The sequence below is a fragment of the Staurois parvus genome, unplaced genomic scaffold, assembly GCF_062004578.1.
Source record: "Staurois parvus isolate SC_StPar_1 unplaced genomic scaffold, SC_StPar_1.0 ptg000397l, whole genome shotgun sequence".
In the NCBI taxonomy this organism is placed as follows: domain Eukaryota; kingdom Metazoa; phylum Chordata; class Amphibia; order Anura; family Ranidae; genus Staurois; species Staurois parvus.
The window spans coordinates 2,584,136-2,602,071 of record NW_028318193.1 but is presented as its reverse complement, the minus strand read 5'-3'; the positions used below and the strand labels follow the sequence as shown (position 1 = coordinate 2,602,071).

The window sequence follows — 17,936 nt, the reverse complement described above, 5'->3', positions numbered from 1 at the left end:
TGTAAGTCTAATTTCTCGCAAAAGTCATTGAGATCTTCTGGGAACCTCAGCCTTGCCTATTTTCCATCTTTCCATCCAATTAAGGATGCTGGGAAGCCCCAGTTATATCAAACTTTTTTATCTCTCATATGCTCCAACAACAGTTTCAAAGATCTTCTAGCCAGTGCCTCTGGAGCAATGTCCGCAAAAATATGCAAATTTGTTTCCTCATATTGTATTACGGCAGAGTCATGCAAACCTTTCGATAGTCTCTCTCTATCTTCTAAGTGATGAAATCGCACTATCAAGTCTCTGGGGCTTTCCGCCGGTATTCCTTTTGGCCGTCTGATCCTTTGTACTCTCTGGATTACATACTCTTATTTTCTCCTATAGATCTCTCTTCCTGTTCCTCTTCTTCTGGTATACCCCTTATCCTTAAGTTATTTCTTCTATTGCGATTCTCCTGGTCTTCCACTATAAATGAGAGCTTTCTCTGTTCTGTACGCATCATCTCCATTTGCGTTTCTAAATTATAATTACAAGTAATTGCGTTTATACCTTCATTCTCCCCTCTACTTCTTCAACTCGAGTTAGTATTCGACCCAAATCATTGCATAATATCCCCATCTCACTTTTCATGGACATCTCTAGTTTCGCAAACATTTCCGCCATCTCAGTTTTTGTAGGTATTTGTGACATGGCTCCTTGCTGTTCCATATTTCCTTGCTCTCTTATACTTTCCATGTTTGTAAATTATTTGGTCTGGTTCTCTTCCAGTGTCCCGAATGACAGTCTAGCTTGATCTACATCATACTTTTTAATTCCTTCATGCTGTTTCTCCATGGTTTGGGTCTCTGGGCCTTTCCCCTCAGGAACATGTATTGATTATATATGATTGTGCTTGTATTTGCATTTAATTGGGGGGCTTCCCCCCCTTTAACAGATCTATTTTCATTTCATTTAAGGATATACCGTTAGAAGGAAAGACCCTTTTTTCTTTTCTTCTGATGGCTCTTACTGCCTCTATTGTACTACTTTAGGAACAATAATAATCTAGCCAATTCTGCCCACAACTAAACACCCCGGTTCATGTAGTCCTTGTATAGTTCTCCTTCCCACCCCAGTGCACAGGTGTATTTTAGATTGCAAAAGTTTATATCAGGAACAACAAAGGATTAAATGTCCTGCCGTTACCTACGGCAGCTCACCACCGCCTTCCGAGCCGACCATACAGGAATGCCCAATCTCGCTGCATCTCCAGTCCCCGCCGATGTCTCCAAGCCAGGCTCCAGGAAGGTCCAGGTGGATCAGTGGGAGGAACTCTATGTGTCAAATGGCCTGGGGTGTTTCAGGATCTCAGGGTCTCCAAAGGCTGCTGTCTCACTGCTCTCCCATTCCTTTAGGACCATTTATCATATTCAAAATTGCCGCCATAGTCTCCTGGGCTGTCACATTGGTGGTCACATGGTCGGTCACCTGGATGCTCTTACTGTCCCCTTCTCCTCCGGTACCGCTGCCTCCAGCTCCCAATACATCGGCGTCCGGAGGGTCCAGCACTCCTCTCCGACCACCGCCACCCGCGACTCTCCCAAGGGCTCCTCCGGGCAGCACTGGTCACCACTGGCTCCTCTCATCGGCTGCCACCAGGACTGCCCACACTCGGGGTCCCCGCGGGATCAGACACTGCACCGGCCCGGACCTCAGGTAAAGCAGTAAACTGTCACATGTGGAGGGCGTCTGGAGCTCCTACTCCTCACAGCGCCATGTTCAGGCCCCTCCCCCCTCTAAAACATGGAAGCTTATTGGTTTCTATGAAGAGCTACACCAAATTTGCACCATGCAGTTTTAGTAAATACACTCCTAGGAGTCCAAAATGTCTGAAGTCACTAGCTGCAAAGTACCAGAGCTAGAGATAATCTATGTAGACTTGTTAGTGCACTGTTGTGATCAGTCATGTAAATCTCTCTCCAATGCATTGTATTGGGATGGTGTAATAGTCCAGCACCAATCCAAGGCTGACTGTGTATATTTGCAGAGTGAAGGAATCTGGTACTTTCATGTTGAGTAAAACAATTCAGAATTATTGCAAAGAATTGCAATTGACAATATTGTTGTATGTATGTTGGTGTCCTAAAATGTACGTATGGTGAAACTTTTTTTTTTTTTTATAATTTTGGATAGAGTAGGGAATGATAAAACTCCTGCCAGTTTATTTCGTCTTGCCATTGTCCTGTTGGGTAGATTTGTCTTCACTTCCTGTCCTGAAGACACAACATGCAGTGAGAAGAAACCCCTCCAAAGTGGTAATGTTGGATCCTCTGTTCTTTGCCTTGACTCCAAGAACAACCTCGGCCCTTCTGGCACATCTGCTTGAATAAAATGACTGCTTGCGGCAAGCAACCACACAAGTGTAAAATACCTGCTTGGCTGTGGGGTATTGCCAATAAATAAACACTCACCTATTTAGTGGTAAACACGCAGGCAAATTAGGACACAGTCTATGTCCAAATAGTGGAAAGACAAAAAAAAAAAAAATAAAAAAAAAATATATATATATATATATATATATATACTGTGTGACTCTGTATCACTAACCAGAATCAATACATAAATTAGTGAGTCAGCAGTAAACAATGTATACAGACTCTAAATGCTGCAAGAAAAATTATAGCTCTACGTTGGTTCTGAGAACACTCTAATGAATGAGCAGGGGTATGGTATCTCTTTAACTAGCAAATGGGTAAAGACTTTGGGTCTGGCATGGCCAAGCAGGACATGTGAGCGGCTGTGCTTCACAGAGCTCCCGCTGATCATCCTGTAACCTATCCTTTACTAGAGAGATTTCTGTCACTCCTGCTGTTTCTGCTCCTTGGTCCCAGTCCTGGCATCTCTACATCCTGATGGTGAACCCTTAGATCCAATGATACAAAAACCAGGAAGATTCGGCCAGCGCAGACTTCCAACATGGTGCTGCTACTCCACAGGTACAGTGTGCACCTAAAGGAGAGGGTGACAAGATGAAGGAGGCTGCTAGAAGGTCTGGTAAAACCCTGTGGGGAAGGAGGGCCCCCAGGACATGCTGTATTACACCCAAAGGCTTACAGGGTCCTAGGACTCAGATGCCCAGGTAGCCTCCACCCTTTCCCTCAATACACAGCCTGATGATCCACCACAGCTGCAGCTTTGAGGGATTGAGGAGGACAAACAGGCTGAGCAGCGTATAGAGAGGGACATTGACCAACCAAAGCAAGAACAGCCAACTCTAGTAGATATCCTTAAGGCTTTACGGCAATGCACTGCATCAGTGCAATCTGTGAAAGAGCAAGTGGGGGGACTGAAGTTAACCGTCTCAGACATGACATCCAGAAAATAAGAGAAAGGGCTACAGCTGTGTAGAGTCGCATAAGTGACTTGGAAGACAAACTTCCCATAGTAGATACCCATTTTACTGTACAGTTAGCCAAGACCAACAGCCTAAGAATGAAAGATCTTGAAAACCGTCTGTGACGCAATAATGTGCGCATTATTGGCCTTCCTGAAGTAACCCCACACAATTCGCCGAAACCTGGCTACTCAATATTTTTGCCAAAGAGGCATTCACTCCTTTTGGTTGCAGTAGAAAAGGCTCATCACACCTTTACACGCCTCGTGCCTTCTGGACAGCTAGACCTGTTTTAGCACATCTCCTCAACTATAAGGATCGGGAGATTATACTCAAATTGGCTAGGAAGCATTCCATCATTCAATTCCATGGGGCTAAAGTCTTATTTTATCCTGTTTTCTGTGTGGAGGTGCAAGAAATTTCTTGAGGTTCAAGGATGCGTCTGGACCCTTCACCTGACTTATGCGATGCTGTACTCTGCTCGCTGGAAAATTATTGCCAATGGTCAGTCACACTTATTTGATTCTGCTACCGATGCCTCAGATTGGCTGGACACCCATGAGGCTCAGCTATACCATCTTCCACATGATCTGGATGACTGATCCTTGTTACCACAAGCTCCTTCTCAGCCTGGAAGAACTGAATTACCTTGTCCATTTATCACAGGGATGTTACCTTTGTGTCCCATTGCTTTACAGAGCTCTATCCATGTTTGCTATCCTATCCTTTGTGGTTTTATTTGCTTGCACCTGGGGGTCAGAATTGTTACCCTGTGGGTAAGCGAGCACTGAGTTCAATAGAATGTCCCTCAGTTTGTTTTGTTGGGCACTGTTGCACTAACGTTTTGACTGAACTCTCATACTTTTTTTCAATTGTTTGCCTTCTAAGCTTGAACAGCTTTTTCTTTAATATGAGCTGTATTACACTTTTCACTATGGTGTCTGGACTCTCTGATTGCTCTGAGTGGGAAATGGACCCCCCCCCCCATGTGCTTCTCCTTCCCTAGTGGTATCCTATCATTACTACCTCTAACCTATGTATGGATGACATACCTTTGATTTCATTGAACATTAGGGGGCCTCAGTAACCCACTGAGGGCAGATTTGTATTCTTGTATTGTAACCTATATCTTATTATATGTGTTCTAGCAGTTGTTTATATACCTCCACATTTTTCAACCAATGTATTGAGACAATTGATAGCGTTTTTACTAGACAAACCTATTGTACGATTGTTTGAGCTGAGTGACTTTAATGGGTATCTAGACCCCGCTCTGGACAAGCACCCACCAGTGGCCACAGGCTCCCAGGCTAGAGGTTCTATCCTCAGTCGGTTCCTGAATGAAGTAGGCTGGGTGGATTATTGGCTTATCCGTTACCTCACCTCCCACCAGTTTTCATGCTTATTAAAAACTCACACTATACTTTCCCACATAGACCTCTGTGTGGGTAACTTGTTTGCTGCCTCCTTAATTAAAACAATTGCTTATGCCCCTAGAAGTATCTCAGACCATTCCCCACTAGTGGTAAAGCAACTAGCCAAGCCGGTATATGACCTTCTTAGGGCACCATGGAAATTTAACGCTTTCTGGTTTAATTTATTCCCTTCCCATGACATCATAGCCCAACAGATAGATGATTTCTTCCACCATAACGATCCCCAAGTAGACCCTTTACTTACGTGGGATGCTTTTAAATAATTTTTTCGGGGTGTGTTTGTGGCAGAAATATCTGCAATTAAAGACTTTGGGTTGGCTATTGCTAGGGGCAGTCTTTAGTCCTGACTCTTCCCTGGCTAAAACGTTGGAGCTCATCGCTGCTCATTAAGGCAGTAAAAAAAAGGGCCTGCAGGCAGTATTAGGGTTGTGGGATAGCTGGTAGGTAATTCCTAATGGTTCAGTCACTAACGGTGGTAACAAGTAATGGCCACAAGGCCCTCTCACCAGACCCATTGATACTGTAAATTAGCAGTATTCTCTGAGATTGGATGTTTGCTCACTCTGGGTTGCCCGTGATGACTCTGGCAGGGGGCATGGCAGTGGCTCTGTCTCTTCACATGCAGGTCACTGATCTGCTTCTCCTAGCTTCTCCACATTGTAGTGGCTTGCAGTGGCATGGTCTCCATCAGTATCTGGAGATGACACCCAATGGCACATCTCACTCCCCTCTCTGTCCTCCTCCCCCAGCTTTTTTTTCAGGCTCCCTGCTCCCTCCTCTGTGGATTTAGCAGGGTATTCTTGGGGCCGTAGTTTGCTCCCTAGGGTTCCAGTGTACTATATGTCTCATAATGTTCCACTCTCTCTCTGGTTGGTCCTCCCTGCAGCCAATGGGGGGGGGGCAGAGCTGGGATAATGTAGAGCCCACTCCTGTCGCATTCTGTCATGCTGCTGACAGCAGGAGCAGGGGTCGAGCAGGGGAGACACACTGAAAGCCCGCAGCTTGCCTCTCCCTTGTCACAGCACCACTCTCTGTACTCTCCTGGTGGACTGAGAATGGTGGGGCTGTCACTGCTCACAATGGCTGAGGGGGGGCTCGGCAGCACCCTACATACATACCACTATATACAGTACATATGCTTCAAGTGGATGATTTACCTTTAGCTCTTGTTCCAGTGACAAATGTAAATTTTGGATTTCCCATCACTTTCTGTCTCGGTGACAGTGATTGCCAAGACAAATAGAGGGGTGCATCTCCCCCAAGGATACACAAGTAACTATAAAAACTAAACAAGGGATTCTAACTATCACTCCTTCCAAATTTAATGTATGCATTGGATATGTATACATTTAATACTTAACCACTGTATATGTCTCCGATGTTAAACTGCATCAGAACAGAACTGAAATAAAAAGACATGAGTGTGGGAGGGAAATCAATTACACTGCTGACTGTCAATGTCACATTGTGTTGTTAATATGGTTTAATTAAGAATTGGATTTCTATGTGACAATATATAAAATATGTAATTAATATAAAGGAAGAATTTGTTGAATGATGATCTAGGGGCTACAGATTGCTCAAGCACATGCTGCAAACTTCAACTGAACCTTAATTCCGTTTGTCTTTTAGGCTTCAAGTTGAATAAACGCACCCTCTACTGGAGAAAAAGTGTAAAATATTTTACAAAATATACAGCTTTCTCAAAGTGAACTGCTGAATTGTTTTGGAAGGTGGAGGCTCCAGGGCTGTCGAATTCTTCCGTTACTAACATAGAACATGGAAATGATTGGTTAAACCCACAAGTACTTTATTTTAGACATGTGCGATTAATTTTGTTATGAATCAAATTCAGATTAAATTTTCGTTATTCAGAGATTCGGATGTATCTGAATTTCTGAATCACAATAGTAATGAATTTCAATGAATCCAAAATAAATTATAACAAAAACAAATACATTCATATTTATTTGTTTCATCCGTTTGTGACTTCAGCTGGTTTTGTAAGATCAATACTATGTGCCACACTCCATGTTACGATTGGCCAAAGTTGCAAAACATCAAAGTCACAAGCAAGTCACATCAAAGTTGCATCAAAATCGCAAGCAAGTGGCATCGAAGCCACAGGCAAGTCACTGAAATAACATGACATAAGAAATGAATCTGAATCCTCTGAAATAACATCCAAAAATACAAATTGATTTGGAGCAACGACTATATGAAATGAATCTGAATATACTAAACGAAATCTGAAAATGAATCATTGTAACATAATGAATATGATGAAATTAAATTACATGACTAACTTAACAAATGAACCTGAAACAAAAAACATTTTCCTGGCCAGCCTCACATGAGCACACCTGGGTTTATTCCTTCTCCGAACCCTCAGGATCACCGTCCCTAGCAGAAATAAAAGAGAGACCCTCCCCACCTGTTCTTTCTTTTTGGTTGACTCCAGGCCACCATCAATGAAGCAGAACGTAAGGACTTCACCGCCACTGCCGCATTCCCCCCCCCCCCGTGTTCAGCCTCTCCTGGGATGGAAGGTCCAGAAAAGATAGAGGTACAGTAAATCCTCTTAAAAAACTGGAAGCCTTGTGTGCTGGGGCCACAGGTAGAGATTGCGTAGCCTCCCTGGCGGTATTCCCGAGTGTAGCTCGGGGCAAAGTTTCAGTACTACAAGCGGTAACCCCGAGCTACACTCGGGCTTACCATGCGGCGCTGCTCCGGGATCCCTCGATCACTTACCTTGTCCTGCGCTCCCACGATGTCCCTCCTGCAGTGTCCCCTGCAATGTAATCCGGTGGATGCCGGCATCTGCCATCTGGGTTCCGTTCCCTCTGAGCGTCGAGACATACGGGGGACGGAACGGCGGGAAATTTGAAAATGACAAAAAGTGACATTCACTAAAAACACTAAAATCACATAGTAAAACATTACTGTATCAAACCATTTCACATACATTTTGTCCCTAATGCTTTGTCCTGTGCCCTGCCTGCATTTTGACTGTTTTTTCTGCCTGGAAACTGAGAAACATCCATGGCGTCCGAAAAGCGTCCCTTTAGGTCAAAAGCGGTTTTAGACCAGCTAGAGAACAGCGATAGTAAATCAGAACCACTTGCAGAATTGAGTGATAATGATTCGTGGGGAAATTCGTCATCAGACATTGAAAACGATTTTACGACTTTGCTCAGTGAACTTGGTGCTATATTTCAAATTTCAGTGTTTTTGGTTTGATTATATTATCAAGTTAAATTTATTATTATTATATTATTTTTTATGATTATTTATTAAATTATAATTTATGATTTCATATTTCAAGTTTTATCCTACCCGGGATGTTTACTAGACTCTTGTTTGGACAGATTTCAGTGAGTTATTCCTAAAAATTACAGGCCTACAATATAAAACGCCAAATTTCCATGCAAAATAATGGTACCACTTTCAGCACCAAAAATCTGAAATAATCATACCACCAGGGAGGTTAAAGAGCATAAAAGTTTGTGTGGCTGTGGCAGCATATGGCAAAATACCTCTCTCTTTCTGTACCTGTCCTGTCCCAGGCTCTTCTAGGAGCTGCACATCCACTCTCCCTGTCCTTTCTGGCAGCTGGTGATGAAGTCAAGGGGGTGGGGGGGCAGAATCAATGCCGAAGGTGGAGGTTCAGACCGCAATGGTGGCGGCTGATGGCCACAGACAGAAATACTCTCTGTGTGGGTAAAAGTGCTACAGGACTGCTGCAAAGGAGGGACAGGGAGATGGTCACATGGGGGATCTCTGGCAGTAACATGTGTGACTTGCTCCAATCCTTACCTAGGATTTCCCCATCTGCTGGATTTCCACTGAGCCTCCAGCTCTGCTGTCACCCTGAGTACCAGCTGCCTTATTTCAAGATAAGATGGAGGACAATTTAAAGGTCTGGTAAAGGAAAAAAAAAATGAGGATGGAGATTTTTTTTTCCGTTCTTTTCTTCTAAAACTTATCTTTTCTTTATCAATTAGCCCTAAGAAGCCCTAAAAGGAGACATTCACGGAGAGAAAAGTCCCGCCAACTATCAACCTCTCCACATATATCTGAGCTGTGTTCAAAACATATGCTGCATTTACCTGACAGCCTAGGTAGCCGCAGAACCAAAAAAAACAGAAGGACGGCTAACTGATGGCCTGTGTTGGGCCTGTTTGGCTCCCTCTATGCTCAGAAAACTCTTATGCAATGAATGCATGAAGGATATAGCCACAGAAAAAGAAGCTGAAGACATCAGAATCAAGGATAATATCCATGAGGGTATGGCTGACAGTGCATACCTGGTCGCAGACATCTTTAAGAGCACATCAAATGCCAGAAGTACTCCGGTACACAAAGTCCACCATTGGTGCTGGGGATATCCTCTGAGACTTCATCGGAAACAGAGAAATTCACCAAACACTCCTCTAATTTTCAGTTGATAGAACCATATGTTACAGCAATTAAGGAAGCCATAAAATGGGAACAGGACTCTCAGTCCCTGGAAAAAGTCAATAGATACTTCCCAAACCTAAAGAGGCAGGGAAATGTATTTCCATTTATGATGGAGATCTGCAAACTATTCGAGGCCAGATGGGACAGACCAGGAAAGAAAGTGAATGCCCAAAATCACTTCGCACAGCTGTATCCTTTTAAAACCTCAGATGCCGAGGAGTAGATGCGGCATTACAGAGTCTGGCGATGCATATGTCCCTTCCATTAGAGGATTCTACCACATTCAGGGACCCAATGGATAGAACGGAAGATCCTGATCACCGAAGGATCTATTCCATTGAAGGTGTGGCCTGTCGGCCAACCATAGCCCTTACATCTAGCTCAACAGCATTAAAGGTTTGGAATGAACGTAGAAACAGCCCTGAAAGCAGGAGTGGAGGCAACCAGAATTATTACAGCTTTAGAAGAACTCAATCTGAGAGTGGCATTCCTAGCCGAGGCATCCATAGATATAGTAAAACTGCAGGCAAGGCTTATGGCACACTTAGTGACTGTGAACAGGGCCCTGTGGCTGCGTCATTGGGTTGCAGATGGTGCATCAAAACAGGCCCTTTGCAATATCCCATATAATGGCAAGATGTTTTTCGGCAAGACTCTAGAGCAGGCCATTAGGGCAAATTATGGGAGGAAGATCAGGTCTTCTACCGCAAAAGAATAAAAAGAGACAGCAGGCCTTTCGTTCGGGACAGGCCGACTTCACAAGAACAACAGAAGCCAGATCATATAGACCAGGTCAGAATACATCAGGGGCCAATGGAGAGGAATGCAAAGCTCCTTCTTAAGGGGCTTAAAGTGAGACGTCCTATGGACAGTATAACCGTCCAACCCCTCCAAGTGGGCGCAAGACTCACAGCCTTTTGGGGGGTGTGGACGAAGGAATATTGTAGACCAATGGGTTCAGAAGATGGTAAAAAATGATTACAAGATAATTTCTTGGGAAAAGCCGCTCAACATCTTCATCAAGCTAGAATGGCTTCGAGATCAGAAGAAGAGGGAGTGCTTAATCTAATATGTAGTCAAATTGCAGCTGAAAACCTCCAGTTGCGACAGTGCCCCCAGAACAACGAGTGAAGGGCATTTATTCACTAATCTTCTTAGTGCTAAAAGCCTCGGGGGACCTCAGGTCAGTTCTGGACCTGAGATCTCTGAACCTTTTCATCAATACCAAAGGATTCAAGATGGTGTCAATATATACAATTATATCTGTCATACAACCAGAAGATTGGCTAATATCAATTGATTTGATGAACACATATCTACATGTTCTAATCAACAGGCACCATCAGAAATATCTAAGATTCACAATATTAGAAGACCATTATCAATTCAGATGCTTGCCCATCGGGATCAGTGCTGCTCCCCGAATCTTCTCCAAAATTCTACTAGCCACCATAGCTGTCATTCGGTTAAAGAAAGTAAGGATCTTCCACTATTTGGCATATCTTACTAGTTGCACAATCAAGTGAAGAACTGGTGCATCAGAGAGAAATGGTGTTCAGAATCCTGTCCAACTTTGGATGGCTTAAAAAAACTCAGAAGAGCCAGCTTATTCCAACTCAGAAGATGGAATACCTGAGACTAAGGTTCAACACACACAAAGGCCAAATCTTTCTGCCCGACCGCAAGATAGCTGAATTAATAGCTTGCGTCATGAGCGCGATGAGTTCAGCTGCACTCCCAGCAAGAGACTGCATGGTGCTCCTGGGAATGTTCATGGCAGCAACACCTGCAGTGCCCTGTGCAAGATTTCACAAGAGGGCTTTTCAAATGTCTTTTCTAAGCCAGTGGGACAGTATATCGCTGGCCCAGAGATATTGCACTAAACCTGTAGGTGAAAAAGAGAACCAGAGCCTTTGCTAAATGGAGAAATGGTTTTGATAATAAAGTTGTCAAGTTGGCAGTACCTCCATCCAGAGTAACCAAAGCAGAAAAACCTCTGCAATCAGCATACAGTATAACATTAATCATAAGTATACCAGTAGAAATAACACAAGCTTTATATGAGAAGGTATTCATAATAGTACATACAATGTACTAACAGGTATTATCAGCAAAGAGTTCTAATAGAAGTCCTGGTGGAATTGTGCATATATACAGTATCTAGGTATATATGGTTATTAAGAGAGATAAATCCAGATGAATGTTGCAGCAAAGTGCAGTTGCAGGGGCCCCTGAGAATGATGTGGCATCTGTCTTTGTGTCCGAGACTTGAAGACAACTGTGGTATTGAGGAAATCCTCCAACTGCTTTCTAACAAGCCTAGAACGTAGACCTAGATATCTGGCACTAACAATCTCTCCTTCTGATCTGGGTGAAAATCCAGAAGCAGTAGCAGCCACACTCCAGATGGCTCCTGGTATCTATTTCACCATTGTTTTACTCTCTTTCTTGGAATCACCTGTGAAGACTGAGATTGAGCTCTGCAGTCACTTTTGGAGCAGTTGTTTTCTTATTCTGGGTCACAATTCTGTGCAATGTTCTTTCTTTTCTTTCAGTCAGTTGACCATGTTAACCACTCTTATGCTAATCAGACACCGTTTTCCCAGAAACTGTATATGACATCATATCCTTTGTTACTGTACCTTGTGACATGGCGAATAAATTGGCAACTTCAGTCACAGAGGCACCAGCTAAATGATCACCAACAATTTGCCCATTTAGAAGCTCAGTAAGTTCTGACACAACTCCGTATTACTAGCAGTGCACACAGTGAATGACAAAAGTGAGGCTTCCCTCCTGTTATCTAGGTGTCTCATCACACAAGCAAAAGAATAATACATCACTTCCACTTTCAGCTTGAAGCATGTGGTCACTTTCACAACTGTTAATCATGTAGCATTTCCATTTTTTTTCTAAGCCCTGTATAGCAGACCAAAATGAGGAACAATTGAGCCGTAAGGAGGGAAGAGAGACTTTGTTCCAAAAGAGGGACAGTTCCTTTAAATCAGGGACATTGGGAGCTATGGAAGAAGTATGCATGATCAGGAAAGTCAATATACATGTACCAGAGTGTCAGCATGAGAGCCAGTCAACAAGAATTTTCAGAAGATTTTCAGCAATGGTAATCTTCATGTGTCTCTTATATTTATGTTAAAACTGTCTGGGCAAACCAATGCCCAACCTACCTCTTATTCTGTGCTAGCCACCCTCTGGTATGTGGCCTTGCCCTTACTACTCCAAAGATTGTCCTGGCATTTGTTACTAATAAACTAATATTGTAGGAAATATCACATTTAAAGACATGGCCCTGCCCCATATGACAGCACAGAGGTCTGGTAATTGACTGCACCAGATGCTGTGTTATGAGGAGGCATTTGGTGTACCACATGCTGTAGCAGTGGGGATCAGAGCTGCTGTAAAGGAACTGGAGGCATGGAGTGGGGTGGTCTGTTGGGAATATTTTTTTTTTCAAAATTGTCGGTCCTTTTTTTTATAGCACAAAAAATAAAAAATGCACTGGCGATCAAATACCACTGAAAGAAAGCTCAATTCATGGGAAAAAATTACATAAATTAAATTTGGGTGCAGCGTTGCATGACCATGCAATTGTCAGCTAAAGTAATGCAGCGCCGTAACACAAACCGCTTCCTGACCACTTCCTGACTGCCCTATAGTAGAAATACTGCTACAGGGCGGCACGGGTGCGGAAAATAATGTATATATAAGTGATTTGCGCTCCCATTGTTTTCACGCTCCTCCCACATAGTGTCAGATTGCCCGTCAGTATACCAGTAATCACATTTAACCCCTTGATTGCCAGGAACACGCTCATGCACAATAAACCTCCATTGCTAGTATAGTGTCTGAATGGCTCAATATCTTTGATCAGATCAGCACTATGCCAGCGTTCACATTACTGTAGTATAGCGGTAGCAGGATCAGCTGTAGCACCTGCCAGCACCTGCGTTTAGCCCCTACACTTACCCACCCCCCCTTCTCCCCCAGCAAGTGCAGTGTCAGTAGGTCACTGTCACTTGATACATTGCACACAAAACCGCATTGTTCGCAAAATCAGGCCTGATCTCTGTTAGCACTTGCCGGTAAATTTTGATGACTCTCATATCCAGCAGAGTGCCAGTACTAGTACCACACTACCTTTTGGTGAACTGGCGAGCACCAGTGGCCTAGTACATTCTGGTCTTTCACATACCAGCACTGAAGTATCACTTGATGATGTGGCGAGTCACATAAGTACAGTACAAGTTGGTGCGGTGGCGAGCACAAGTATTGTCCCGCAACCACAAGAATTTGCACACAGGGCCGTAGAGCCCCTAGTATCCTTCCAGATGTGCTTGCAAATCCCGATTGGCAGCCCACAAATTCTGCAGCACCCGTACTTTCCCCCATCCACTGCTCAACCCGGAATGCAGGTGGAAAGAGCAAATTTAACAACTCCCCTTGATTTTTTGGAGCTGTTTTTCATGGAATATCTGTATGCATTGATGGTGCATCAAAGCAATTTATATGCACAACAATTTATCACCCCAAACCCAAATTCAAACCTTGCCAGACCATTCACATGGAAACCCATTACAGTTTCTGAATTTAAATTTTTTTTGGGCATAACCCTCAACATGGACATTACTAAAAAAAATTAATTGCGGTTGTATTGGTCCACAGACCTGATTCATCATATGCCCGTGTTCTCTGCTGCCATGGCCAGGCATAGATATGAGAGTATAATGTGTTTTATGCATTTCAACAACAACACACTCTGTCGTCCTTGGGGTGACCCTGAATTTGACCGGCTCCACAAAATTCAGCCCCTCGTAAATCGCCTTAACCAAAAATTTGCAGATGTCTATACTCCCCAGCAAAAAAATCTGTGTTGAGGAGTCCCCCATTAGTTTTTCTGGCTGCCTTGCATTCAAACAATTTCTTCCCAGCAAGCGTGCCAGGTATGGGGTCAAGATGTATAAGACCTGTGAGAGGGCAACAGGCAATACTTATAAGTTTTGGATTTATGAGGGAAAAGATAGTCACGTGGAGCCCCCCCGATGCCCAGACTACATGGGGAGCAGTGACAAGATAGTTTGGGACTTGGTGTCATCCCTTTTCCATATGGGGTACCACTTATATGTGGACAATTTCTATTCAAACGTGCCACTATTTACACATTTGTACATTCTTGGAACTGGTGCATGTGGCACCATGCGACCTAATGTGTGCCCACCATTAGAAGTGGGTGGATGCAGGGGAGTATATTCTAATGGTGGGCATACCACACTCTTTTTCTGGCAGAGATTTCTTCTCTTTTTTTCTTTCAGCCCACAGGCTGCATACAAAAATAAAAAAAGAACATAGCATATATACCCAACAAGGACCAGCGACATACTGGTACATCACTGGACTTTGAATGGTTATGCCAGGTACAGCTGCAGGCATCATCCTGGTATCGTTTTTTTCAGCCGGTGATTGGCTTTCATGTTAAAGCAATCCTAGTGGCTAATTAGCTGCAGGATTGCTTTTACAAGCAGTGGGAGATGATGCCCCCCTCCCCCGCTGCCTTCCACGGCCTTCTCGGGCAGTCCCGTGCCATAGGAGAACCTGTGAATGCAGCTGGTGTTTCTGCCAGATGACCATAGAGCTGATTGGAGTCTAAGAAATCGGAAGCTACGAGCATTTCATCACTTCAGTTTCGCAGGATATAAACAGCGCCATTTGTAAATTGGGAAAGCATCTGATCACACCAATCTTGGTTTGATTAGGTAATGTAAGGGCAGAGAAGATATCTGGAGTCTGATAGACCCCAGATTTCTCAATAAAGAATATATGACAATGCCCATTGAAGTTATAAGGGATATTTGCATTCCCTGTGATAGCATTAAAAGTGATAAAAAAAAAGAATAAGAGGGACAGTGTAAAAATAATAAAAAAAATCAAAATAACTTTAAAAAAAAAAGCAACCTCGCCCCCCCCGCGCACACATCCGTGTGCGCGAGCGTTGACCCTGTGCCGGTATGTAAACAGCGGTTGCACCATGCATCTAAGGTATGGCCATGAACGTCAGATCAAGGGCAGTAATTCTAACACTAGACCTCCTCTGTAAATTTAAAATGGTAGCTTGCAAAGACTTTTAAAACATTGCCTATGGATATTAAAAATGTATGCAGTTTGTCGCCATTGCACAGGGCATGCGCAGTTTTAAAGCATATCATGTTTGGTATCTATTTACTCAGCATACCATCATCTTTTATATTTTACCAAATAATTGACCAATATATTTTCTTTTTGTGCATTAATAGTAAAAAAAGGTGTATTTTTATTTTTTTAAATTGCGTTTGAAAAATCGCTGTGCGAGTACTATATAACATAAAAAATTGCAGCACCCACCATTATATTCACTAGGGTGTTTGCTTTAAAAAAATTTGAATGTTTGGGGGTCTAAATTAATTTCCTAGTACTGATTTTTTCATGTGAACAAAAAGTGTCAGAAAAGGCTTGATCTTCAGGTGGTTAGAAAAGTGAGTGATGTGTGGCATACACTTCTAATGCTGGGCATAAAATGCCCCCAACCCATAAAACGACCTCTTTTTGGAAAGTAAACACCCCAAACCATTTGCTGAGAGGCATGTTGAATCAATAGGATTTTTTTTTTTTACCACAAGTTTTTGGAAAATGACAAAAATATTTTTTTTTTCTACACAAAATTGTCACTTAAATGATTTATTGCTCACACATGCCATGGGTATATGTGGAATTACTCCCCAAAATACATTTGCTACTTCTCCCGAATATGGGGGTACCACATGTGAGAGACGTTTTGGCAGTCTAGCCAAGTACAGGACCCCAAAATCCAATAAGCACCGTCAGGCTTTTAAAGGGCTGTATTACCTCATTACACTTTCTGACTACCTTTCACAGTTTTGGAGGCCCTGAAATGTAGTGAGGATGTGAAATGAGGGAGTTATGCACCTTCAGGCTTTCAAAGTGGTCATTGGATTTCAGGCTCCTGTATGTGGCAAGGCTCCCAAAAAGTCTCACACATGTGGTACGCCCATACTCGGTAGAAGTAGCAGAATGTATTTTGGGGTGTAATTCCACATATACCCATGGCTTGTGTGAGAAATATATCATTTAAATGAAAACTTTGTGTAAAAAAAAAAGAATGTTTTTCATTTTCTAGAAACTTGTGGAAAAAAATAAATCTTCCATGGACTCAATATGCCTCTCAGCAGATAGCTTAGGGAGTCTACTTTCTGAAAAAAGGTAATTTGGGGGTGTTTGTACTATCCTGGTGGTGTGGGGTATAATGGTGATCAGGAAGCTGGTGTGGGGTACGAGGGTGGTCAGGACACTGGTATGAGGTATAGTGGTGATAAGGATCCTGAACTAGGGTATGTTGGTGATCAGAATGTTGGTGTGGGGTATGATGGTGATAATGATGCTGGTGGGGGGTTTGGGGGTGATCTGGATGCTGGTGTGGGGTATGATGGTGATCAGGATGCTGGTGTGGGGTATGGGGGTGATCAGGACACTGGTATGGTGTACAGTGGTGATCAGCACACTGGTATCACATATGGCAGAGATCAGGACAATGGTATGGCATATGGTGGTGACCAGGACACTGGTATGGCATATGATGGTGATCAGGACACTGGTATGGCATATGGCTGTGTTCAGGATGCTGGTATGAGGTATGGTGGTGATCAGGACGCTGGTATGCGGTATGCTGGTGTAACTGTGAGCACTGGTGACACTAGGACAGGTGACAGGGGCTGGGTGCATTGTCTATTAGTACTACACTAGGGGAAGTGATCAGGGACATTGTGGGCTGACTGGCACTGCAGTCTGTGAGTGTACATACAGCGTGACAGGCTGCTGTATACTCACAGGCTGTAGCAATGGCTCTTTGATCTGTATGAGAGCAGAAAAAAACTATGTTTACTTTCAGTTTGCTATGTTTATCATTTGATTGCTCTGATTGGACACAGCAATCACATGATACAAGACCAGGTGATCACCCAGACACAGAGGTAATGTAATCTGCTATGTCCTCTGTGAGCCTCCCATGAGCCTCAAATGAGGAATGACATCAACCCGAATTGGCACTGCTACTGTCCCTCTGCTTATGTGCACTTGGTTGATGGTAAGCAGTTAAAGATATACTGCAAAGAGTATTTAGTAAAACTATGAACAGAATATGTAGTCATGGAATTTGTGTGGACATAGAGAGGATAAACTGAGTACTGTAAAAACAATGTTATTATGTATCATTTAAAAATATATTACACAACAATAAAAATGACTCTCCACATAGGGACTTACAACATGCAAAGATTCCGATTACAGTTTAAATGTGGACATGGAAATCCTTCTTCAAGAGCACAGAATCAGAACACTGGAACCCACTTTTAATCTCTAATAGAGTAACATCAGCCAGTAGGGTAGACTGGAATTCATAGTATGTGCATGTTGCCAATCAAGGTGCAAATGAGTAAGCCAAGGTGAATACACTGCCTCTTGGGTGGGAAATGCAGGTACAATCAATAAACAGCCAATGGTCTTCTACACATAATCTTAAAATAGAAGGATCAACTTCCCAATGGGGAACCATCTAGACCCAATGTAAGTAAGTCACCATAAAAACAGCATGGTAGTCAAAGCAATGAAAACAC

The 17,936-nt window shown here is 43.1% G+C and overlaps 1 pseudogene; it reads left to right on the top strand.

The window, feature by feature from the left end:
• The first annotated feature begins 1,249 nt into the window (after positions 1-1,249).
• On the top strand, positions 1,250-11,178 carry LOC149455321 (uncharacterized; annotated as a pseudogene).
• Positions 11,179-17,936: the final 6,758 nt, after the last annotated feature.